The sequence below is a fragment of the Emys orbicularis genome, chromosome 1, assembly GCF_028017835.1.
Source record: "Emys orbicularis isolate rEmyOrb1 chromosome 1, rEmyOrb1.hap1, whole genome shotgun sequence".
Classification (NCBI taxonomy): Eukaryota; Metazoa; Chordata; order Testudines; family Emydidae; genus Emys; species Emys orbicularis.
In genome coordinates this window covers 115,527,416-115,554,964 of record NC_088683.1, presented here as the reverse complement: position 1 = coordinate 115,554,964, position 27,549 = coordinate 115,527,416, and positions in this window count along the sequence as shown.

Here is a 27,549-nt window from a genome sequence, read left to right as displayed (position 1 = left end):
TTGCCTTTATTTCTGTCTTTCCTAAACAGCACATACCCTTCAATATCTGTATTCCAGTCATGACTACTATTCCACCATGTTTCTGTTATCCGTATAATATCCGGTTTCACTTCCTGCACCAGTAACTCTAGTTCCTCCATTTTGTTACCTAGGCTCCTCGCATTGGTGTACAAACATCTTAATTCTTGATGTTTGGCTTCGCTCACATTCTTTACCCGATTAGGCCCAGACATTCTACCACCAGTATCACCTATTAGAATGGTATCTACACTACCCTTCCTCCGTATGTCCATTCTCCTACCCACGGCTGTATCCTTTCTTTCTTCGTTTTCGTCCCTCTCAATGTTAAAATCTGGTGTGGAGATTACCTGTACATCTCCCAACCATCTCCCCCCAATTCCTAGTTTAAAGCTCTCTTAATCAGTTGTGCCAGCCTCCATCCTAGAAGTCTATTTCCCTCCCTACTCAGGTGAAGTCCATCCCGAGAGAACAGTCCTCTGTCCATGAATCCCTCCCAATGGCTATACATCCCAAAGCCCTCCTTATAGCACCACTGCCTGAGCCATCTGTTGATCATCATAATCTTGTCACACCTTTGCTGCCCTTCTCTAGGAACAGGCAGAATCCCACTGAAGATCACCTGAGCCTCGATTTCCTTAAGCGTCTTCCCCAGCCTGGCATAGTCTCCCCTGATACGTTCCAGCTAGAATCTAGCCGAATCATTTGTTCCCACATGAAGGACAATCAGCGGATTCTTTCCCGCTCCCATTAGGATCCTCTTCAGCCTCAGGTCCATATCCCGTATCTTAGCACCCGGCAGACAGCACACCCTTCTGTTCTCTGGATCAGCTCTGGTTACAGGCCTGTCTATTCTTCTCAGTAAGGAGTCTCCAATCATGTAGACCTGCCTTTTCCTGGTGATGGTGTGATTCTCCTGTCTATCCCCTGTTCCCTCTGGCTGCAAGTCCTCTCGATTCCTATTCACCCTTGCAATCCTCCGCAACCCATCGCGTATCCTCCTGGGGCTCATGTTAGGTGTTGTTATCTCCATTGACTCTTCCCTTCTTCTTACAGGACTAGCTGCTCTTCTCTTCTTCCTTGCCTTCTCACCTTCAGCGACCACCTGCTGTGCCCCTTCTTCTTCATTTTCCAACTCCGCAAACCTGTTCCTGAGCTCTATTTCTCCTTCACTAGCCTGTCTTTTCCTCTGCCTGGTTCTCTTAGTCACATGCTTCCACTGTCCACTTTCCTCACCCAGCAGTCTCCCCTCAGAGTTCTTTGGTCCTGTTTCCATCTGCAAGTCTGAGCTTTTCCATTCAGACTCCTCATGTCTTTGCTCCATCATCCGCTCGAACCCGCTTCTAAACTCAACCAGAGTTTCCACCTGCATCTCCAGGCCTCGGATTTTTTCTTCCATCAGCTCTATCAGGCGGCACTTCATGCAGATGAAACTCTTATCAGGTACCCCCTCCAGGATCATGTACATGCTGCAGCTTCCACATCCAGTCATCTTCATTGTGTCTTCCACTGCTTGGGTCACTACCACTGCTGCCTCTGCATCTGTCATAGCCTTCTCATCTAAATCCTGTAAATCTGGGAAACACAAACCAAACCAAACCACCACCACCCACAGCAAAACACCCCCAACAAGCACTAAAACACTGCTAGAACACTGCACACTCCCTTCACTAACCTGTCTGATCCTCTGCTTGCCTCTCTTAGTCTTCCCCCAAACTTCCCTTGCAAACTCCCACTCAAACTCCCCTGTTTACAGCTCTGTTTGCTGGCTCCTGTGCCACTGCAGCTCTCCCCCTGTTTGTCCCAGTTTGAATGACAGCTCAGGCTGATGGAAATGTAAATGAATTGGGGAGGATGGAATGTAACTCTGGGGAGCTGGGGGGAGTTATTCAAATCTCGCTACATGAGATGAGTGGAGAGGAGAACCCTGCAGTACTATTGCATCAGGGGGGAAGTGGGCTCACAATGTCCTTTCCAGCTCTGTAACCTCAGGGAAGTTGAATCTGTGCCCATGAGGCTCTTATTTCCTGGCTAGGAACTCTAACTTAATTAGACGTGACAGGCTGTGTGGCAGTGCTGATTAGTGCCCACCTCAGGTGCCTAATGAGTTACAAGGCAAAGCCCCATTCAGAGGAGAGGGGGAGAAAAAGCCTTGAGCAAATGGGGAAGGGAGGAAGTTAGAGAAGACAGTCAAGGAATGCAGCCTCCTGGATTGGAAACAGCACTGGGAGTCAGGAGACCTGCCTTCTAGTATTGACTACATCTGTGCTCTTAGGCAAGTGACTTGGCTTTACTGGCCCTCTCTGCACAGGGGAAAGGGTCTTTTATCAGCTGGACCAGCTTTATGCAGTTGGAAAGGCCCTTAACACCTGGGCCTAGTCTACACTGATTTTGTAGCAGTATTGCTATTTTGGTTAGGGTTGTTGTTTTTAATTGGAATGGTTATACTGGTACAACCCTTAATGTGGATGCAGTTATATTGGTATAAAGGTGCCTTTTGTGGGTATACCTTAATCCCCTTCCCACACTGGAATAAGCTAGACTGGTATAAGCACTTTTATACTAGTGGAACTGTTCTTAGCTTTTAGCTGTGGAACCTCCTGAGCCTAGAGGTGCATGAGGCAACCCATTTTCCCCACTGCTGTCTGTCCAGAGCAAGATGTTTGACTCAATAATATGTAGTCTCCATGATGGCAACATCATTTTCAGTCATCCTGCAATAAGTCATTCATTGTCCTCCATGCCTTCTTTTCCCCCCAGGAAGAATCCAATTTAAGGCATACCTTGTGCTTCTGCTACGGGTAACCTGATGGTATGGCCAAACCACCGTAGCAGTCTCTGTCTGATCACAAAGGTCCTGGTGGATTCTCCATCATTGACCATTTTTAATTCAAGATTGGATGTTTTTCTAAAATATAAGTTCTATGGCCTGTGTTATATAGGTAAGAAGTCAGACTAGATGATCACAATGGTCCCTTCTGCCCTTGGTATCTATGAATCACTGAGTCCTCAATCTGCTGACCCATGTGATGCAACACTTCCACATTGGTTATATGATCTTTCTAGTGAGTTCCTTAGAGTCTTTTTAAGCAATGCCTGTGGAATGCTTTTAGCATCCTCTTGTGTACTTCTGCCATCTGCCATGTTTCTGAGCACACAATAGAACTGTACAATCTCATTTTTGTGTGTAGCTGTGTCTTACTCTTCCAGATGTTTGACACATGGGAAAATGATCCACTGGCTTTGTCGATTCTTGCCTTCACATCTTTAGTGAGATGGCCATTAGCAGATATTGTACTTACAAAATAGATTAAGTCATTAACTCCTCTGTAATCTTCTCCATCAATCACACATCTGCCCGTGTTGATAGCATTCTCTCTGATCTCCATGATTTTGGTCTTCTGTATACAGATACAAAGTCCCACTTTGGCTGCTTCTGCTTTTGGGTTCATAAAGAGTCTTTTCATTCCATCCCAGTTGGTATCCAGCATGACAATATTGTCTGCAAAATCTCAGTCTGCAGCCTATTTCTTGCCTAAACAATACCACTGTTCTCGTCAGTAGCGGTCAGTCTTACCATCACAAAATCTATGACAGTACAGAAGACATGTGGAGAAATATGCAACCTTGCCTTATGCCAGTAACACTCTTAAACCATGCTGTGTCTCTACTTTTGGTCCTGATGCAACCTCGTCATACAAAGCTTTTATCAAATTAACAGTCTTTGCTGGGATTCCATAGTGTCTCAAGATCTTCCAGAGGGCATCTCTGTGCATGATATCAAATACTTTAATAAAATCAAGGATGTTAAAAACTATATTCTTCTGGTATTCTAAGCCTCTCTCAATGTGTCTTCTCAAGGTGAAAATCTGTTCCGAACATGACCTACCAGATGGAAATCCAGCCTGTTCTTCCCTGAGTACTTTATCAATAGCAGTTTTCATCCCATTCAAAATGATAATACAAAACACTTTCCCAGGTACAGATAGGAGTATCACCCTTCTCTAGTAATCACAAATAAGCTGTTCTACCTTTTCAGGGACTTTGCAGATAACACCTCTTCTCCAATCTTTGGACGGGTGTCCCTTCTCCAGACCACTCTTCAACTGCCTGCACATGTAATTCACCATCACTTCCTCCCCAGCTTTTAACATTTCAGCATTTGTTTTATCATAGCCTGGTGCTTTAAAACTCTTCAGCTGGTTTATAGCCTTAGTTCCTTCCTCCGAGGCGATTACTTGTAGTGATATAGATAAGACCGCTATGTCGTCACATTTCTAAGTATGTGTTAATGGTTCTGGCTGGTTTAGCACAGCCTGGAAATGTACCATCCAATGGGCACTCTGTCCATCCTTTATGGTTGAAATTGTACAGTCTTGAGCTTTTCTACACAATTCTACAAAGGTTAGAGCATTGTGATGTCAGTTGTTTAGATACTAGAGAAAACTTTTTAGAATCCTCTCTCCTATGTGCCTCCTCAGTGTCTCTTGCTTTATTTTTCATCCATTCTCTATGATCTCTTCTGGCTAATCTTTTAACTTCCTTGTCTCTATCCGCATATTCTTGTTGCAGAATAGTTCTTTTACTGCTCTCTCATTCTTGTTGCTTTCTCCTCTTTAATTCTTTCCTCTATTCAACTAGCTTCCATGTATTTGGTTGGAGCCATTCTTCTTTCTTCTCATCACACATGGTAGTATTGGATGCATCCTCACTTGCTTCTTTGAAAAAGTTCCATTGTTTTTCTGTCATCCCTGTGTGTCTTTAACTCTTCAAATCTATTGCTAAATTGCATCTTGAAATGTGCCTTCACTGTTGGATCTACTAACTTTCTAGTATCATACATTCCTTCTGCCTTGAGTGTTATTTTTGGGGGGTTTTATTTTGATTGTCCCAATAACAAGATGGTGGTCACTTCTAATACTAGCACTCCTATACAGCCTGGTGTTCAACTGAGATCTACTAAAGGCAACATGATCAAGCTGTTTCTGGGTGAAGCCATCATTTCATCTCCACGTCAGTTTGTCTTTCCTTGTGTGAAAATGCATAGATTGCATAGGACACAGAATTATAAAAACATTTTCCATTGTCAGTCTGTTCTAATATGCCATTTCTGCCCATAATGTGCTCAGATCCAGTATTATCATAGCCAACCTGTGTATTTAGATCTCCCATAGAGATAATAATATCATATTTATTGATCTTGCCGAAGACGCTGTGCAACCTTTCATAGAAACAATCTTTGCCTTGTTCATTGCAATCATTCGTTAGGTGCATAACACTGAACAAGTGTGACTTTTGCTTGGTTTGTCATAAAGCGAGCAGTCAGTATTCTTGATTGTGCAGGTACCCATTCCTTCAGTGCTGTAGTAGCTTCCTTGCTAAACTTAACCTTCCCAATGTTTATCATCTTCTCTTCAACCATGCCTTCCAACTATAATTAGATGGGTCCAGTCCACCTCATCTCAGTCAGTCCAAGTATACTTAGGACAAAGATTTTCATTTCTCTGATAACCTGGGTCAGTCTACCTGTGCTCTTGTCACAACCCAGTGGCCCCCTTCCTGAAGGGGTCCCCTGCGGAGGCAGATCAGCATTGTAGGTTGCTAATGCTATTGCAAGCATTGCCAGGGCCGGCTCCAGGCACCAGGCAACCAAGCACATGCTTGGGGCGGCACCTGGTAAGGGGCGGCCAATCTTGGGGTGGCGGGGGACAGCGCGGCGCGGCATTCCGTGGGGGGGGGGGGGCGCTCCAGCGGCGAGGCACTCGGGGGGGGTTCCGGCGGCGCGGCGCTCGGCGGGGGGGCAGCGAGGGGCGCGGTGCTCGGGGGGGGGTTCCGGCGGCGCGGCACTTGGCGGGGGGGGTTCGGGGGGCGGCACTTTTTTTTGCTGCTTGGGGCAGCAAAAAAGTTAGAGCTGGCCCTGAGCATTGCAAGGCATTTTGGGAAGGGTTAAATGGTTAAAGGTGTGAGTGTGGAGTGGAAGATTCCTTTTCGGGTTGTGAGATGCCGAAGGGGGAGGAAGGGAGAAGAGAACGGGTTAACTCAACGTCTCAGCTCTCAGCTCAGCCCGAAGATAAGATGCTGGCTCCAGTCCAAGGTCACGGTGCTCAAACAGACTCTATGCAGCCAAAAAACCTGCAGCCACATCTGCTTCTTACCCAACCCCAGCCAACCGTGGGAAAGGGGGGGTCAGCTGGGCAGGGGATCTAACATTCCAACTCCCAATTCTTGACTTACTTTTAGCTGTGAAGATACCCCATTTCACATTAAAAACTTGCTTGTGGATTTGATTCTCCAGCATCAGAATGTCAGCTGGATTTGCTGGTTGATCAATACTATCTTGTCTTACATCCAGCACATCATGGTTCTCCACAGTTGATATTTGTATTTGCAAATCTGTGACAGATTCATCTTGTCTCCGGGATGTTTCTGTAACAGAGAGCATTTTTGTAAGACATGTGGACTGCCTTTATTTTGGCTCCTACCCTTTGAACTTTCTGTCTTGGGTGACCCTACCAGGAGTTCTACACCTGCCAACATAGCTCTCAGGGTACCTGGAGTACACAAGCATACGCACCATATCAAGGTGCAGTCCCTGAGGAAACTATAACTGTCCTCACACTGGAGGGGTGGTTATTGTATTAACGAGACCGATATAATTAAAGTGGTAAAACTTGTGTGTAGACAAGACTTCAGCTACCTAGTCTACAACACAACCAGCTTACACAGCTGAAAGATGTTAAACTGTCTAATATTAAAGGTAGATGGGGGCCTTTGTGACTTAACTTTCCCAGCTGTAAAATGGGAATGATACTTATCCACCTTTGGTAAGCATTTGGAGATCTACAGCCAAAAAGTTCCTGTAGGTGCCAAATATTTTATTATGATGCGTTAGTGCTAATTTATAAGTGTGCTCAAGTGACTGATTTAGTCAAGTTACAGATAACAGATTTTTTTTGTTTACCTCTCACTTTATATAATGTCAGATATAACTTCCATGGACTTTTTAACTGCCTCTTTATAAAGAAGCTTCCGGGGACATGGATTAGAAATGCAGGAAGGGGTCTGTCTACCTCCCCCCACCCCAAAGAAAAATCCTCAATGAATATTTGTTCTGATTTTGAAATGGCGTCTCCCTGACTGTGCTTGTGCCCCTCTTTAATTCACTGCCTATGAATATTTTAAGAAATGCATGTACTGGCAGCAAAGCTCCAAGGACCAGCATACTGTATTTCAAGTGACTATTGCAGTATATTCATGGAAAGCACATTTCTAATTGGTAATTGTGACTATTCACACCAGCAAGCTAACTCCCAGAGTTCCACTGGGCCAATCAGGAAACACAAACATTGTTACCTTATGTGTCCAGCTAAAAACAGCTCAAATTCCAAACATGGAATCACAAACAAGCTACAGGCCAAGAACTATACCAGAAATTACTGGATGAATATTTTTGAATAAATTAGAGAAAATAATCTGTTCGCAGGCAATTCCCAAACAGAGAGAGTGTGTCAAAATTAGTTATATAAATGAGCTAATTGCTCAGCCCTGTTTGTGATATGGTCTGTAAGCATGTGATCAGATGAGTGATGTGTGCTGAACCAGACAGTCTGAGTAGAAAGATATATCTAGCTATGAATATAAATGTCTGTTAGAGAAGTGTTTTGATGCTCAGTGAGTCTGAAAACCACTGAGAAACACTTCTTTGTGGTAGTCCCAGGGAGTGCAGGGTCTCAGGAGGGTATAGGGTGTGAGACGAATGCTAGAAACATGGAGGGGGGGGGAGATCTATAGCTAAAAGCATATCTATCTATGGCACTGCTCTGTGGGTAGGTGTGTGAAGTGGGATAATAATATTACCTAGCGTTTTTCATCCAATGATTGCAAAGCGTGACACAGCCTCTAATGAAAGCCTCCCAGGACCCCTGTAAGGAGGGCAGTATTAGTAACCCGTTTGCATGTTTACAGTTGATGACATGGGTACAAAGAGCTGAAGATGCTGATTTTTCTATTGACGTGAACTGGATCTGTGACTGAGCATCACTTCTTTATTATCAGCCCTTCGAATCGGATGAGTTCTGGGATGTAGCATTACTGATAATACCCCTGCAGTAGTGGGAGACCATCCTGAGAAAATGTCATACCAATGGTAGGCTGTTATGTCTTTCTGTAGTGGCAATTCTTAACATGTCCCCGTTTGCATGTATAATATGAATGGTTCGGTTTTCCACATTACCTTTTTGTTTGTTCTAGGAACTATGTTACCTTTTTACCTTTAACAGATGATTGGTAACTTTCTGCCATTCAGTGCCAAGATTGATAGAGAACTCAGCTAAATCAGTGCTCACAGTAAGCTGAGACTTTTTTGTAGTACATGTGATTATTGGGAAACACAGTACTTACATTCCATTTACATTTGTCTATTGGAAGGTTGCTAACACTTCCATCCTTTCAAAACACTTCTTTCCAAGAATTAACACATACACATTGCCCATTATACAGTACTTTGGTCTCATTATCCATTTTATCCCACATATAGGATCCTAGTGAAATGTCTTTACTACAGGGCTTTGGAGCAACAGGCATGGATAAGCATACCCACTTTTGAGGGGTCCACTCGGTACAACCTCTGGTGTCCAATAGCTTCCCTCCCTCCCCAGCCCACTGGCTAGAGGTCCGGGGCAGCCAGAATGATCCCATGTGCAATAGGGGCTAACCTTCCATATCTTTGCTTCCAGAGCCTGTTGGTGTGTGATTTTAACAACAATTTTCCAATTAAAAGGTCTGGCCGTACTATGCTAGATACATACTGCATCCATTCATGTTTATATGTATTAAACAAAGATCTTTTTTGTTGTTTTAGCAAGTGTATCAAAACCTTAGTGTTTCCTGATATTACCCAAAACATTTTGTGTTCCAAGGTGGACAAAGCAAGTATTTACATTTCAGTACATCCCATATCTATAGCGGTATGGTTTTTCATTTCCATTTGTTTCTGTATTAGGTTGTCCTGTAGCTGGTATTCGCTTTTTCTGATTTTCTGAAAGACAAAAATAACATTTTTCTACCCCTCTTGGGGTAGCATTGATTATTGCTTAAAATATTTCTTTCTTTTACAAATACCCTTGCGGTTTGCAGGCAAAACAGAGGAATTACCCGCATATTTTCCTGTGTTTTTGTTCTATAGGCAGGCCAGGTTTTAATGGCTTCTACCTTTAAGGGTTATGGGGAAATTATCCCACTGTTTAGTCATTAAATCCATGAGGTGGTGTATCTCAGTTTTTCTTCTCATGCAGCAGACCAAGTTTGTAATATTTTTCCTGCTGTGTTAAGCTTTAAGTTTATTTACAGGTAATAGCAGAGAAGCATCATTACCATATTACCTTAAAGGATTTTTCCAAAAATCATACACACTATACATTGTTACAGGGGTACTTATTAGTATTAAATTTTAACAATAACATTATCATTGAATCTATTAAAGGTATTCTGTTATACCATGCCTTTTATTTAGACAATTTGTTTGCTGACCAGGTATGTCCTTTATCTGCAACTTCTTTTGTGCTGGCACTTCTTTTCTTCCTTTATCAGTTAAGTAATTTGCATCAATACAGGCTTGGCTTTTGGATTCAAAGCCATCAGCAGCTCAGAGACTCTGTCTTGAAAGGAACACAATTAACTTTTACCAGAGTTTTGATAACTTTTAACTCTTGCTTCTAAAACACACACAGATCTGAAAAAGAAAACACAGCCTATTGTCAGGGCCTGCTCTAGGTTTTTTGCTGCCCCAAGCAAAAAAAATTTTGGCTGCCCCCCCCCGCACTGCACCCTCCTGCCGCCCCAGCCCTGGGTCACTGGTAACTCGCTCCCAGGGCGGGTCATTCAGCAGGAATTTTGGATGTGCACAGAACACAAACAGGATTGGTTCCCATATGGTTACAGAACTGCAGTCAAGTGGAACAATTTTCAGCTTGTGTGATTGGAGGATATCTGGATGCATATTATAAGACTGTCCTACATAAATGAGGAAAAGTTGAGGTGCCTTTATTATTCTTTTGTTCCATTCTTTGTTTCTATGGGAAATTTGCCAATGCAATACCACTGTCTTCCTTTTAAACAAATAAAACTAAAACTTAAATAATAATAATAATAATAATAATAAAAAAAGAAATGGCTGTTGAAAATAGCAATTCCAGTCCTAATAACCACTGGGAAGCATTTCTTGCTCAATTTATTCTACTTTTTCTACAGCAAGTTACAGTGGATCAGTATATTTGATTTGGGAGTAATGAGGTAACAGCTGCCCAAATTGAGCTTGAGCACTCCTGAATTTTGAGGGTGTTCAAATCTGGAAGGCAGGTGCTGGATTCCCTTTCTGAATATTAGCTAAATCTGGAAAAGAAAAGTCAATTTCTGCTTCCATGGCTCAGAAGTGTAAATCCTCCTATGTGCCTGGTACTGTATCTAAAACTGCCCAGTCTAGTAGAGCCTCCCCTCCCTTACTTTTCATTTTAAATTCTAGTGGGATCCACGTACCTGCCTTGCTAGGCTTCGGATAGAGAGGTGCAATGTCCATTTAGTCCACCCAGTTCTTTCTTTGGGGGAGAGCCCAGGCTGGGGCGGCAGGAAGTGCGGGTGCAGGGGGGGGGAGAGCCCAGGGCTGGGGCAGCAGGAAGTGCGGGTGCGGGGGGGGGAGAGCCCAGGCTGGGGCGGCAGGAGGTGCAGCTGGGGGCCAGAGCTGGGGCAGCAGGGAGTGCGGGTGCAGGGGGGGGGAGAAGAGCCCAGGGCTGGGGTGGCAGGAGATGCGGGTGGGGGGAGAGCCCAGGCCTGGGGCGGCAGGAGGTGCGGGTGGGGGCCAGAGCTGGGGCGGCAGGGGGTGCGGGTGGGGGGAGAGCCCAGGGCTGGGGCAGCAGGGGATGGGGGCCAGGGCTGGGGTGGCAGGAGATGCGGGTGGGGGGAGAGTCCAGGGCTGGGGCAACACAGGGGTGCGGGGGGGGCCCAGGGCTGGGGTGGGGGGGCGGCAAAAAACCTAGAGGTGGCTCTGTCCCTACCATTTACAGCAAGCTGCAGCATGAGGTTTCAGTTCCACACTCCTTTCCCCTCCCTTTCCTGTTAATTGCGGCCAAGGGAATGCTGGGAAATGTAGGTCTTTCCCTGCTCCAGGGCTGGCTCTATAGGCAGGGAGCTAACCAAGGAACTACAGCTCCCAGGGCTCCCTGTTGGTTCTCATCTCCCATGCTGGATTCTTGCACCCCTGCAAATTTGCTGCCCCAAGCACCTGCTTGCTTTGCTGGTGCCTAGAGCCAGCCCTGCCTATTGTGGCTTTTTTGGAGCCCTAATAGGATTTTAATTAAGTAGCATGTTTTGTTTGCATTTCTTTTACCCCTTCCAGAATATACACTGCACATGTCCTGGGGAAAATGCACATTCCTTCTATACTTTAACTTTTAAAACATTAGCCATATCAATTTTTACATAAGGTGTAACTGTTTCTTTTGTTCTTACAGAGTTTTTATGTACCCTTATCAAAGTGACAGTCTGATTACACCGAGCCATCTCATAGCTCAGTGTTTCTAATATTGCTTCTTTTTGTTTTGTGCACCTCACCCCTGCTGTTGCTTCAGAGGGGCACTGTTTTTTTTTATTATTTCTTATTCTTTTACTACAGTTCTGACCTGCTGTTTTGTTACAAAAAACAAACAAACAAACAAACAAAAAGAATCCAGAATCTTTTCCCATTCTCCTGATTTTCACTGCCATGCTGCAGCCACGACTTTGGTCTTTATTTAAAAACATTTTAAATTTTGTAAAGAATCAAGTTACCCCTTAAGGGTTAATTGCCAAATCCCAAAGCCAAACAAGAGTGAAATGGATTTTTAGTGGCATTAAAAAACAAAACAAAACCAATTTATCTTAAACCTACAAAACAGGAATTTTACAAACCAGATGTGTTTGTTTAGGTTCTTAGAACCTCACATATTTCCACAGACAAATAGATACATACACTTTTCTTTTCCTTAACATCCCTTTCACACTGTTTTGTTTTTACATAGTTATACATAGATTACACTCCCTTTATACATTTGTGGCAGTTAAGTTCCAATAGAACCCCCTTATGTTCTTTTAGCAAATTTGACTAAATTGTTCATAGTCAAATGATTTTAATCAGATAGTCTCTTTACCTGGATTATTTACAGACACTCCTTTGGAAAAGGGCCCATTTTCCCTTCAGAATGGCTGCAAAGAAACCAAGAATTCTTTTTTTCCCTTTAACATGGTCCTTTTTAACATTTTCACCAAGTTTAACTGCGTAATTCTCTCCAGCCTCTGTAGAGTTAACTTTTTACTTTCTTTCCTTAAATCACTTATCTCCCAAAATGACATCTTTATCAACTCAGATTTCACCATTTTAAGTATTGTCCCAGGGATTCATGCCTGCACTTGCTGCTTTTCTTATTCCTGCCACTATGCCCTTAGGGCTTCCAACCTATTTTCCAATTTCTCTATCTGTTGCTTGCCTGCTTGTCTGGGCCCAATCCTGCTTTTTCCAATGAACCTTTCCTTTCCATAAGCACAAGCTTTGTTCCACTACCAATTTAGCAAGGAGGGTGGGCATCTCAACTAGCCCCCACCCTTCCTGGTTCCTTTCCTTAAACATTTCTTTCAGAATTGTGAAATGACCACAATATCACTCACAAAAAATACTACACTGCCCAAACTCCTATATCCTTCAGAGTTTGGTTTAACAGAATAAGATCTGGATCTTATGTTTGCCCGTGCCAGTGTTGGGGCTTATGATTTTAACCCACTCTGGGCCAGAGGGAGAGATGCTAAGCTTCCCTCTGTATTGCTCGGCCTTCTACCACCGAGGATTCATACACCAAATATAAAAAAAAAAAACCTCCCAGGGGCAGAGCGAGAAACCCTAAGTTCTCCTCTTATGCTCAGTCATGCTACGACCGAGGGTGTATACACCTATAGTTTTCTTTCTTTCAGTTTGGAGCGAGGATCTCTAAGTCCTCCTCCTACTGCCCAACCATACTACAACCGGGGGTATGCCCACCTTCTCTTGAACATTTTTTAAAGCTTGTTCAAACTTTCCTGTCGCTCCTGACACCGTTCAGTGAGTGACACAGCGTAGATTCTGAAATCGTAGCTTATCAAATTTCCCCGTCACACCTGACACAGGTCAGTGAGTGACACAGCCTAGATTCTCTGACCCTGCTACTCCTTGTTTCAGCGAGCAGCACTGCCTGGCCCTTAGGCCTTCTTGTTGCCCCTGATACTTCAGTGAACAATAGGACGTGGATTCTGTAATCATAGCTTAGAATTATATTATGAGTTTGTTATTTTCCTGCTACCTATCCGGAGGCCAGCAGGTTTGGTTAACCAGATTGTATTGTGCCAAGTTTACTTGGTGGTGTGCACACCAATCTTTACAATAACTGAGGCCTTTTACCAATATTCCCCCTTTCGCAATTCTTCACCAATTATGTTACATTAATAAAATAATACCAACAGGATCTTCTAAGAGAGATGAGGCAAAACACCAGATTTATTGTAAATACAGAGAAAGAGCGAGAAATCAGGATATGCAATTCAATATTATTTCACTACCATTCCTTATTCATTCACACACTCATTCATACAAGTTCTGCAGAGTTGTTCTAGTTACCAGCCTAGAGGCTGCTCGTGGCAGAGTACTGGCCAGGTAGCCAGGATTTCGGCTTGCTCTCCAAGGGTCATCCAGTTATCTTGGTGCTACGCATTCTTCGGCCATGGGAGATCACAGTTATAACTCTTAGGCTGGCACCTTTGATTTGCTACTTATTTATTTGCATCACACACATTCATCCTTTATCTTTAAGTCACATCTTACACTTTTGTTTTATTACCTCCTCTTCCTTGACATCCTTATTTTACAATTCTATTTTCCAGCTGTGACAGACTTTAATCAGCCTATTTAACCTTTTTGATACAATAGAAGAAGACAAGCAGGATAATAAATGAAGGGGGCAGGGCCGGCTTTAGGCCGATTCAGCCGATTCGGCTGAATTGGGCCCCGCGCTAAGAGGGCCCCACGCCGCAGCTCTCCACCCCGCCCCCAGCTCACTTCCCCCTCCTCCCCTCCCCTGAACGCTCCGCCCCCTGCTCCTCCCCCTCCCCTGCTTCCCGCGAATCAGAGGTTTGCGGGAATTCTGAAAAGAAGCAGGGGCGGGCAGGCAGCACCAGGTAAGCTGGGGTGGCGGGGGGCGCAAGAAGGGCTCCGGGGAGGCGCGTCCCAGTCCGGCCCCGGTTCCGGCCAAGCGCGCCGGCCCCAGCGGGTCCGGCCTGGCTCGGCTCCAGCCTGGCCCCCGCGGCACGGCTCAGGTCCGGCACGGCCCCCTCGGCTCAGGTCCGGCCCGGCCCGGCCCCTGCAGCTCGGGTCCGGCTCGGGTCCACCCCTGGCCCCCGCGGCTCGGCTCGGGTCCGGCGCGGCGCGGCTCGGGTCCGGCCCGGTCCCCGCGGCTTGGGTCCGGCCTGGCCCGGCCCCCGCAGCGCGGCTCGGGTCCAGCCCAGCCCCCACGGCACGGCTCGGGTCCGGCCCGGCCCCCACGGCGCGGCTCAGGTCCAGCCCGGCCCGGCCCCTGCTGCTCGGCTCCAGGCCGGACCCAAGCCTGGCAACCCCGGCCGGAGCACGGCTTCATTCCTGGGGGTGGGGCTTGCGGCAAGCCCCGCCCCCAGGAATTGGGCCCCGCTCTTCCTAGAGCCGGCCCTGGAAGGGGGTAAGGGATTTCTGCAAGACCAATTTCAGAGCACAGTTGTTTTTACAACAACTCTTATCACCTCCTCGAACAGACTCTTTGTCTGTGGATGTGTAACTTTTCACATAGAGATACAAGGAGGATAGTTTTAATTAGCTTGTCCTTGGTGCTCGAGCTTCTATATTCCTTTCTGTTGGCTTCATTTGGTTTGGGGCCTAAAAGGGGATATATCTATACCTATGAAATTACAAAACCATATATATATATATATATATATATATATATATAAAACTATCAATATCTCAACAGCGGAAGTTGTGACTACTCAGCACCACAGAAAATTTAAGTCACAAGGGGCTTGTCTGAGGCCACTGGAGATGTGAGGCAGAACCAGGAATAGAACCCTGGTGTACTGATTCCCACTCCTGTGCTGTAAACAGAAAACCGTCCCTCCTTCTATAAATACATCTCTAGTGCACCTTGTGATACATGTGTCCCAAAATGTAAACAAATAGCAACATTGTAAGCCTGGAGGTTGAATAATCATGGGTGAAAACTGGTTAAAGATCAGAAAAGTAAAGTGTGTGTGTGTGTGTGTGTGTGTGTGTGTGTGAGAGAGAGAGAGAGAGAGAGAGAGAGAAGACGGAGGAGAGGAATGGAAAGTGGAGAGGATTAGGTCTCTGAAATGCCTTTGCCCACAGCAATTACTGTGGATTGCTATTGGGTGTCAGTTTGTTTATCAGTTTAATTAACAGAGATTCCCTCTGTCTGCCTGTCTCTCTGCAGAGGCTAAAGCAACTCACTTCCCCAGCAGAGGACTTGCTTCAGCCAAAGAAGCACCGGGCTAGCGTGTCTGAACCATTGGAGAGCTCCAAAGCAGAATAAAGGATTTCATCCGCATCAGCCAAGGAATGCTCATAACTACAGAGAAGGAAACCCACTTGTAAAGCATATGGGAAAGGATTTCGCCTTTGCATTCTGGAGTGATTCCCCTTCTTGTTCCTGAGGTGGCTTCTCTTCACACCTGGGACAATGCACTCTTCATTTCTCCCCTGCACACCTGAGGCAGAGCCTCCTAGTCAGTGACTCTGGGATATCCTTCTCCCTCCCCAAGTTGATCAGGTAGTTAACTATACCGACGGGATGGCAGTTCTTTTGACACCGCTGGGACAGCTCTCTCCTTCTGCACCTGGGAAAGAGCACTGTGACTTCACCAGAGGCACTTTAGAGCCCTGACACTGAAAAAAAGAACTGGTGCCCCTCTGCCTGACTTGGGGCACAGCCACCACCCCAGCCCACAGACCCCCAGAACACACCCCCTTCCGCCATTGCTGTCACACACCGAGCTTCATACGCAGCAGATGCTGCAGCAGCCCGGGCTCGCAGCCTGGGGGGGGAGGGACGAGGCAGCAAAGGATACCGAGCGGCCTGGCCCGCCTCACGGCAGCGGAGAGTCACAGTTCCGCACCCTGTACCCTCTCCCTCACATTTGGCTCTGTGAATATGGCCCCTGCCTAAGGAGACTGCAGCGCGCGCTGGGTGTGCGGGAGCCGACCCGCTCTTACCTGCTGTCCCGGTGGTACCCCAAATTTTCGGGTGCCCTGCGCAGCCACCTATGCCTAAGGATGGCCCTGAGGAGACTGGAGGTATTTCAACTTGAATAAGGCATTAGATAGAGTTTCACATGACAGTCTCTTATGGAGACTGAATTCAAATGGAACAGCTATAAACTGAAATGCCAAAAACTACATCGATGTATATCAAGACTGCACAGTTAAAATCACAGGAAAAGCTGAAGTTAAGGGCCCATCAGCCGCATTACCTCAGCTCCGTGGCACGTATATTGGTATATAGACTGTGTGACATAATAGCAGCCTATTGAACTGAAGCACACACTGAACCAGAAAAAGAAGAGGAGCAAATACTACACACTGTGGGACTGGTTCTCCATTGCACTGCACTCTGTGGGTATGTCTACACTGCAGCTGGGAGCGAGGCTCACAGCCCTAGGGGAGAGACCTGGTGTTGCTGAGGCTGAAGCTAGTGCGCTAAAAATAGCAGTGTGGACATTGCTGTGCTGGCGAAGACTCAGGCTAGCCAGCCAAGCTTGGATCCTGTGTCATTCCTGTCCAAACTTGGCTGGCTAGCCTGAGTCTCTGTCTGTGCAGCAACATCCACACTGCTATTTTTAATGCTCTACCTTGAGTCCCACTAGCGTGAGGTCTGTCTGGGAGGTTCACTCCCAGCAACAATGTAGACATAACCTGTGTGGTCATTGACACCTGTGCTGAGTGGGCATAAAACACTAACACTGATGAATGTGAGTGGAAAATCCGTGCCTCTTGTGTGCAATGCAGTAGCATTTATATTGCTATTGGGGCCTTAGCTTTTGCTCTTCTTGTGAATGTCACTGTGCAGCCTTATTGCTGAATTAGCACCATTTTTTTTGTGTTTAGTTTCCTTTCCTTTAAAAAGAAAAGAAAAGAAAGAAAGAAAGATTTCTGGTGCAAGGAATATTTAAATGGCCCCAGTTAAGTGTCAACATTCACACTTCATGGATGGGAATGGTTGGAAGATGTGGAAATTTGGTTGGAGACAATTTTTGGCGAGTCTGGGTGGATAGCAGGCCAGCACCACATCTGGTTCATTGTGATGGGTGTACTTTTGCAATGAAAACAGGGTTTTTAAAAAAAAGAAACTTTAGAATGTGCAGACAGCAGGAAAGTTGTGGAATGGTTGTTTCCTGTGTTCATTATTTTCTCCTTCCCTTGTGTTAATACTGATGTGGCTTTTACTTGGAGGGTTGCTGTATGAGTTTCAATAAGACAAATGTTGCCTCAGACAATGTTGCTTGTACAGATTGCCCTAGCAAAAGTCTGAGTGCAGCAGCTGTGGCCAGCCTGGAAAACTGTGCAAATGTGCAATAAGACTGCTAAAATTTGAGCAGATGCCCACTGAGCATGCTCAGAAGTAAACTTTTCAATTGCTTATAACTGCTGTATTGTTATTTCACTACCACCTCTTCCCCCCCAACACACTCCCCAGCAAGCGGAGCACAAGTGCTCGCAGGATTATGGCTAGGCCAATTTTGTTTTTTAATTCCAAGTTTTAGGCTTCAGCAGTTTTTCTCGCATCCTTGCTCGAAAGAGTGTGGTACAGTATTAGAGGGGGAGTGTGTATTTTAATCTCTCTCCAATAATTCAAGTGGCAGAAGGAGAAGGTTGGTTTTGTAGCTCAGGCACTGGAGTGAGACTCAGGTTATTGGAGTTCACTTACAGACTGTGACACAGATTCATTCTATGTCCAGGGGCAAGTCACTTAAAGTCTCAGTACTTCATTTTGTAAAATACTAGGGATAATAATACTTACAACTGCCCTAATATGATGGGAGGATAAATTCATTCATTCATGCTCAGGTTTAATACTGGAACTAGGCCCATGATCCTTAGATCTGGCCATGATTTGTTTGGCCACAAGGGCACCTTCATGGTAGGGTTGCCACCCGTCCAGTTTTCACCCGAACAGTCTGGATTTCGGCTTGTGTGTCTGGGTGCCATTTGACGAGTCCTGATGTCCGTTCTTTTTTAATCTGTGGCAACCCTAAGCAGAGGGAAGGAGGCAGCGCAGCAGCAGCAGCCGCCTCCAGGGCCAGGCTGCTTGTGCAGCTGGTGGGGTGCAGAGGTGGGACCTTGTGGGGAAGAGGCAGGGCAGGGGGCGGGGCTTCAGTGGTCCAGTTACTATCCATTAGAAAGGTGGCAACCCCCAAGTCCCAAGGGTACTGTAGGCCAGTTTGGTTCCCAGTGTAACTTCTTTAACTTATACTGGCTGTAATAGCTCCAAGGGATTGTTCTACCAGCCAGAGATCAACAGAACACAGCAGCCCTCTGGCCCCAGCCTGGATCTGTCCCCTATACTTGGAGCACTGGGGCTGGGAAGGGGCAGCACGCAGCTTTCCCCCAAGCTGGAGGAATTCCCAGCAGCCCGATTAGAGCAGCTTTAAAGTCTCTTTATGTGGCACTGGCAGCCCAGAGGACTGGTAGAGTGGATCAGGCTCTGGCCCTACTGTTCAGTGGTTGTGTGGAGACAAATGCACTCCAAAATAGAACATAGGCTCTTTCCCCCTGTTTCATAAAACACAATCCTGTATTATGGCTTATGCTGATGGAACTACCATTCACAGGTGACCATATAACACTGCCCAGACTTCTCTGCGCTCCTTGCCTCCATCAGGAGTCATTGAGTATTTTTAGATATGACCTCGCCAGCTCCTTTTAGAGTCTAAGCAGGATTTTGTTGGGAAATGATATAAAAGAACCTATAGAGTCCCTCAGAAGGCCCAGCACAGCCAGGGGCTGGGTGCTTCCTGCTGCTCCCCAAGTGCCCTCAACTTCCACCTGATGGGCTACCGTTGATGGATATTGAAGGTGCTCAGCACCCAGTAGTGTCCAACCCAGATAAATGGATCAGGAAATGTGCTTGATCCCTGTGTGAATGTATAGGCCCCAATCCTGCAAACACTTAGCTTTAGCACATGGGTCTGTGTCTGCAGGATGGGAGCCAAAGAAAGGGGAAGATACTGAATGCTAATGAGAAAACTGGAGGCACTGGTACCCTAGGTCCTGCTACTAACCATGTGAGTATCTCTGCCGAAATCACTACAGAGCGAGATATAAATATAGATACAGAGAAGTTGCTCTAAAGAGGAAATCGGAGCATTTATGAAACACACACAGGGAGTGTTCCTTTAAATAAGACATGGCATCACGTGAAAACAACCCAGTGGGCATGTGTCAGAACAAAGGCTTGGGGCATGCTGATCCTGGCCAACAACAATAGTGTTACACAAGCCGTGAACTCAGACTGGGTGTACGTGTGTGTGCATGGTAGAAACGCAGACATTTCAATATGTTGCCTTGAGTGCAGTAGAATAAATATACATCCTCCTTGCACAGCTCCCAGTTCCTCCATTGCATTTTGCAGGTTGACAGCTGGATTCTTCATTCTTTTTATTCGTGCTGAGCTCCAGCACTGAAAAAGGTTGAGCATAATCATTCCTGGTGGAGTTTGAGGCGATTCATTCCATGTCCACAGTTCCCAGGGCACTGTAAGGGGATTCCACAGTTTAAAGAGCTGGGAATGTGAGGCAGTCTGGTTAGGTTTTATCAAACTGTGTGTGAGAGGAGAGCTTGCTTCGTTCCAATGACCGTAAAGGGACTTGGAGTAGGCCGTGGATACACTCGAAACTTCAAAGGACTCCCGCAGCAGCACTTTGAAGTGTGAGTGTGGTCGCGCGCCAGCGCTGGGAAAGAGCTCTCCCAGCGCTGCAGGTACTCCACCTCCACGAGGGGATTAGCTTACAGCGCTGGGGCACTGTTTACACTAACGCTTTACAGCGCTGTAACTTGCTGCGCTCAGGGGGGTGTTTTTTCACACCCCTGAGCGAGAAAGTTGCAGCACTGTAAATTGCCAATGTAGCCAAGCCCTTAGTTCCACTGAATGTTGTAACTGCTGCCTGCAAATTTCTGGCCTTAGTTCTGCCTGGCATGGCCTCTATTTCCCGTGTTCTCTCTCTACCAGTGCTTCCTATTACAGTTAAAGGTCTGGAGAGGGAAGTATTGTAAGGGAGGTGAGGAGAAATTTCCATTGTTCACACACACTCCCCCTCTCTCTCACTCCTCCCACAAGTGAACTTGATAATAATTTAACAGGGAGATCTGATGGAGGGGGGAGAGAGGGAGGAGAGAAGGAGGAGAGAGGGAGGGATCTTTTCCCCAATCCCCTTTCTCCCAGAGTTGTAGGCACCTTGACTTGCCTGTTCTTGCATATAATGAGTTGCCTGTTGGCCACCCGGTGACTCAGTGGGATAGTACTACGCTGCCTGTGGAGACTTGAGGTGGATTCAGCTGAGCTGGGTAATTGTTCCATCCATGTGTCTGTCTGAGTCTGTACGTCATGTTGCCTGTGCTGGGGCCTTAGGGAACTCCACAGCCCCTTACTGTCACTTAGGCAGTGACCCTGCAGACTTCATGAACATTTCAACAGAACTGCTTCCTGGAGTCCAGGGGTGCATGGAGTATTTCGATGGGCGGGCAAAGGAGTCTGTGAGAGGGAGAAGCCCCCACTGCTGTTAGGCTAGGAAGAGGGACCTGAAGAAAGTAAAGGAATTAATTTTGAGGGACCAACTGAAGGGAACTTTTCTTATTGATTTCCAATGGAAATTCTGAGGTGAGAATGTAGGGACACCAGAGGGGGAAATGGGTGTGAGGGGACTTGGCAGCAAGGGATGCTAGAGAGATTGGCAGAGAGGTGGATGGATAGCAAAGGGAATGGGCACCGAGGGATTTCTAGTGGGGTGGAGAGCACAGGGCTGTGAGAGGGACAGGCAATAGGTACCATTAGGGTTAGGGAGTACGTGGGCCAGGTAGCAAAAGGGATGGGCAGAGACAGTTACGGGCTGTGAGAAGGACACGCACTGAGGGGAGCAGGCAGTGACGGGGTTGTAAAGCAGGGATGGGTTGAGAGGGTGTATGGGGAGTGGGAGGGAGGACTTAGTGGGACAGGCTGCAGGAATTTCATTTGGTGTAAGCAAAGTATAGAAATTCCTTCTCTTCAAACACCATCTCCCCGGGGAGATCAGTGTCCTGACGTGTACTTGGGCGCCTACAGGCTGCTGCTCTGTGAGAAGAACTTTACTGGTTCCTGGGGTGCGTGTTTGCTGGGGAATGTTCTGATCCAAGGATTCTGCTGGGGAGGGGAGAACGCTGTGAATAGGGTAGTGTGAAGAACTGCACTTTTTTTTGGTTTGCTGGTACTGCAAAAAATATTGGTTTTGGTTGACCCGGATCTGAACATTGTGGAAAATATCAGTGAGTTGAAGAAGTCTGTGCTGGGTTGAATGAAGGTGGTGGCCCCCTTGTAACTTTTAGGCCATGTCTACACTAGAGACCTTACTGCGGCACAGCTGTACCGATGCCGGTGCGCTGCTGTAAGGTCTCCTGTGTAGCTGCTCTATGCTGACGGAAGAGAGCTCCCCGCTTGGCACAATTAAACCACCCCCAACAAGTGGCATTAGGTATATTGATGGGAGAATCTCTCCCACCAAAATAGCACTGTCCACGTTGACACTTCTGTCAGTGTAACTTATGTTGGTCGGGGGGTTGTCTTTTCAGCCCCGTGACTGACAAAAGTTTTATTGACAAAACTGCTGGTGTAGACATAGCCTTAGACTGGTGTTTAGGGCATTAAATGTTCATTGGCACGGGGACTTGAAGTTGGATCTGCCACATTCCAGGGGAGTGCCCTAATCTCCAGACTATAGAGTTATTCTCATTGTGTCTCACTCTCCGGCCCAATGACTATTCAAGTATTTTATACAAAGCACAACAATTTCAACAGGAGAGATGGAGAGAGAGCCCCACCCCAGAAGAGCTAAGAGCCTGCTGGTTAGGGCAGAGGTGGGTTCAAATCCCTGTTCCAGAGCTTGTGGGACCCTTGGGTTTAAGTCCCTGCTCCAGAGCAGGAATTCAGACCTAGGTCTCCACATCCCTGATGAGTGCACTGGGCTAAAAGCTATAAAGTCCCCAACCTCTGCCTCCTCTGGCTGTTTTGTGAATCTAGGCTGGAAATTTCTCTCTGGCTGAAACTATTCAGCAAATTTGTATTAGGTTCAGGAATAGTTCCAGGTTGACTGAATAGTGTTCATCAGAAAAACTCTTCACCTAAAAAAATGTGCCAAGTTCTAATTGTAAATCCCTTGCTGAGAGCGAGAGAGAATGTGTGGCGCTAAGATGTCTTTAGGAAGAAGGAGTTTTGTCTGCGCACTGGTGAGAGTGGTCAAGTAACATGCCTATGGATAAACAGGCATATCTCTGGGCCAGATCCTCAGCTGGTCCAACTCCAGTGACTTCACAGGAGTTGCTCCCATTTATAGGTGGCGTGGTCCTGGAGGGCACTGGTCTGTGTGTCTGTGCCTGTATGCTAGTCTGTCTGCAAGTACACATCTACGCACACATGAACATTCATGTGGATCACTATGTTCGCACAGGCCTGTTGGATGAGTGTACATGCAACAGGTCATATTAAACATTCATGAAAGATATTCCATATCTTCTTTGAATGAGCAGAGTTTTCAGTGGAGTCCTTGATGGTCACTGCCAATCCCATTGGAAATATCTTTGCTCCAATTCTCCACTCAGCAGCTGCTGACACCGGATGAGTAAGCCTTGGACTTTAGCATAACCTTGGATGTAAGAGCCAACTTTTCCTGAACTGGCAGGGACACAGTCCTAACCTGATGGCTGGGTGCAGGCTAAAGAGATGCTCTGGGGGAAAGCTTGCAATTGAAAGCCGCCATTGGTTTGTGTGCGTCTGTACTTTGGAAGGGAATTTCAGTACTTTGTGAGAGTGAATAGAGCTGTAACCTTGGCAGAGCTGAGCTCAGCTTATGACTATTTACAGTGTAGGTTCCTTGTGAAAGGGAATGTCTTTGACTGTTTGTACAGTGCCCAGTGCAATGTATCCCTGATCCTCACTTTGGATGCTACTGTGATACAAATAAAAAGTGATGCTGAGGAACCGTGATCCAGCTGTCTACAGGGCCAACTAGATTACTTTGCTGTAAGATTAAAGCAGTAGTATAACCTCGATAGTATCCATCACCATGAATTTTTGACAGGTTTCCATGCCCCATTTAGGGCTTATTTCCCACCTTCCCACCCCGTTTCCATTGGCGCCAAAGTTTGGCACGGTCGGCCATTTTAAAAAATTTTGTGTGGGTGTGTTTGACTAGGGGAAGTGTTGTGTGTGTGTGTGCTTGGGTACATTTAGAGAAAAAACTTGAAAGAATAGAGTGAGAGAGTTTAAAGATGAAAAAAATTAGCTGTTTTTTACCAGAGATATGGAGCCTTCCTCACCCCCGCTCTCCACACACAGTCACACACACACACTGCCCCCCTTTTTTTTACTTTAAATTGCTTCCAAATGATAAATGCTTGCCCATGCTAAAGCATAACAGCTAATACAAACAGGCTGCCTACAAAACTGTTTCACTAAAAGCGTGATCAACATTGCCCCCTAAAACTCAGGACAGCTTTCTTACCCCCATGGCCTGATCTCTGTGGCTCTGGCTTTTATTTTTTAATTTGTTTGTCCTTGGTTTAGATTAAAAAAAAATTAAAAAGGAGAAGAAAAATAGGGGTGGGGGGGGGGAGGCGAGAAAAGTAAATGTGTGTGTGTGTGTGTGGAGAGAGCCAGGGTGAGGAAGGCTCCATATCTCTGGTAAAAAACAGATAACTTTTTTACATAAGCTATTTTTTTCTTGTGTTTTATGTATAAATCCAAACCTTAAAAAGCAATCTTGTTTTCTTTAATTAAAACACGTATGTAAACTCCCCTCAAATGCCAGTTTTCATATTCTTACCCAGTTGTTGTTTTGGTACTTTAAAAACACTATTTTTTAAAGGACAGGCTAGTATCTTAAGCCTTTTTACTTCCCTAAACTTCTACAAAATATCCCTAAGAGGGGCCTTGTTTTGTTACAGCTCAGTCAATACTGCTTTTTCATAATAAACTTTAAAAAAACATAATGCTTCAATAGGCCTCACTACATACAGAATATCCTTTAAAAAGGTCCTTTTTTTTAAAATGGAGATATCCTATCTCCTAGAACTAGAAGGGACCTTGAAAGGTCATCGAGTCCAGCCCCCTGCTTTTACTAGCAGGACCAAGTACTGATTTTGCCCCACATCCCTAAGTAGCCCCCTCAAGAATTGAACTCACAACCCTAGGTTTAGCAGGCTAATGCTCAAACCACTGAGCTATCCCAGTCAATTCTGTATTTTCATGTTAAATGTTAAAAACCTTTATATAATGAAACACTGCATATTTAGCAAGTGATAAAAGTATGGGGGGAAAGTCAAGGGGTGAGGATATTCTTTAGATAGGGTATCTCTAAGCTTCATGCAGTCATAAAGTGGTGGTTTTTGTCTTTTAGAATCAGTAAATGGAAAAAATACTTGTTATAACTTTCATAAAGTATCTTTCAATGCAATCTCACCATTTTTTAAAACTTTAACAGCATTTAAAAAGTTAGGAAAGAAGTCTGTGTAAAAAAATAAGCAAACTGAAGAAGTGACCCCTAGAGCCTTCTTAAAGCAGCCTATAGCGCATGGAGCACTGGCTAGCCTAATTAGTTTTATCTGTTTTTGAAATGTAAAGAAAGCTCCAGCTCCAGCCTGTGTTGTATTATTTTAATAAAATCTATGGACCCAAAACAAACACAGGAGCTTGTACCGGTGTCTCAGCACACGGGTTGCAAACATTTAAAAACAAAGACATTCTAATAATGCAACAACAAAAAATCATATTTAAATCTAAAAGCCCTAGGAAAATAACAGCTTACTATAACTTGCACATGAATTTGTTAAAAAGTGGGGAGGAAAATAAACTTCTCTCTGATCCACTGGATTACAAAATAAGGGGAATATGAACTAGCTGTTACTAAGGTTCTGTGGTTTTCACTCTGGCATATTTTCTGCATGCTCTTTTTTTTTTAAATGGAAACACACATGTAAAAACGTTAAATAAAGGGCTCTGTCTTCATATAGGCTTGTCTTTTAAAGTGTTTATTCCTTTACAAAACTTCATAACTTTCACTTGTATTTGTTAAAAAGCAGGCAAAGAAGCAGCCTTCTTATCTCTGATCTACTGGTTTACAGAGGCTGTTTTTGCTGACCGCTGCTTTGCTGCAAAAGCCTGCTGTTTCAAACTGTCCTTACTAAAAAAAATGACCAGTGCAAGCCTAAAACCTAGAGGAAAACTTTTTTATCACTATACATTACTTTTATAAACAAGTTTTCTATGTTTTTAACCCTGGATTGTTTCTGCATTTTATTGAAACACTTATGCCCATGGGGCTAAATAAAAAAAAGTGTCTTCAGGCAGCCTGTTTTTCAAAGGGGTCTTCTTTTCTAATCCACTACCTTCAAAAGGCTGTTTCAAATGGTTCTCACTAAAAACCTTGGGGGGAAATTTTTTCTTAGTAAGGGTTTTGTGGGTTTAGGTCTGGGGTGCTTCTGCCTGCTCTATTTCATTAAAACATATGCAAAAGGAATGTGTCTTCAGATAGGTTTGTTTTTTCATGTGTTTATTTAATAAGTTAAAAAGGGGGGGGGGTTAGATATTACTTTAAAAAACACATTTTAAAATAGTTTATCATATGTGTTGGTCAGCTTTTGTTACAGGGTCCTTGTTGTTTAGATAAGAACAGAGCAGGGGGCCTTTTCCTGGAAAAAAAACTCGGGAGGGCCTCTGGCTACATACTTTAGCTTTTTAAAACTTTTATTGTAAAAAGTTTTTATTTTATATAGTAAGCTTATTTACAGTTAAAGTTACTATTCTTTTTAGTACAAGTTTTTGGTATAATTTTGTTTTAAAAGCAGGCCTAGGGCTTTCTTGTTATGTGCTGGCCTTCTTCTCTCTAATCACAGAGGCTGTTTTTGCTAACAAGGGCTTTGCTGCAGCTTCACGGTTTTTACTAAAAAAATAACCCATTTTAGTCTAGAACCTAGGGAAAAACTGTTTTATCACTATACATTACCTTTATAAACAGGTTTTCTGTGTTTTTAAACCCCGAACTGTTTCTGCATACTTACATTTTATTAAAACACTTATGCCTCAGGGGCTAAATGAAAACATGTGTCTTCATATAGGCTTGTCTTTTTCAAGTGTTTATACCTTTACAAGACTTTCACCTCTCTCTTTTTTAAAAAATGGGGGAAGAAACAAACTTCTTCTCTCTAATCCACTGGTTTACAGAATAAGGGGAATATAAACGGGCTGTTACTAAGGACCCGTTGTTTTAAACCTGGGGTGTTTCTGCCTGCTCTATTTTATTGAAACACTCCTGTAAATAAAAGGGATGTGTCTTCATATAGGTTTGTCTTTTAAAGTGTTTATCCCTTTACAAGACTTAACATAACGTTCACCTCTATTTGTTAAAAAGTGGGGGAAGAAACAAACTTCTTCTCTCTGATCCACTGGTTTACAAAATAAGGGGAATATAAACTGTCTGTTACTAAGAATCTGTGGTTTTAAACCTGGGGTGTTTCTGCATGCTCTATTTCAGGGGTAAGCAACCTGTGGCACGTGTGCTGAAGGCGGCGCGCAAGATGATTTTCAGTGGCACTCATGCTGCCTGGGTCCTGGCCATCGGTCCGGAGGGCTCTGCATTTTAATTTAATTTTAAATGAAGCTTCTTAAACATTTTAAAAACCTTATTTACTTTACATACAACAATTGTTTAGTTATGTATTATAGACTTATAGAAAGAGACCTTCTAAAAACGTTAAAATGTATTACTGGCACACAAAACCTTAAATCAGAGTGAATAAATGAAGACTCGGCACACCACTTCTGAAAGGTTGCCGACCCCTGCTCTATTTTATTAAAACACATCTGTAAATAAAGGAATGTAACTTCATATAGTTTTGTCTTTTAAAGTGTTTATCCCTTTACAAGACTTAATATAACTTTTACTTACATTTGTTAAAAAGTTTGGGGAAGAAGCAGCCTTCTTATCTCTGATCCACTGGCTCACAGACGCTGTTTTTGCTAACAATGGCTTTGCTGAAAAAGCATGCTGTTTCAAATTGTGCTTACTAAAAAATAACCCATGTTAGTCTAAAACTTTTTTGTCACTATACATTACTTTTATAACCCGGGGTTGTTTCTGCATACTCTTTTTTTTTTTATTAAAACACTTATGCCAAGGGGGCTAAATAAAGAAATGTGT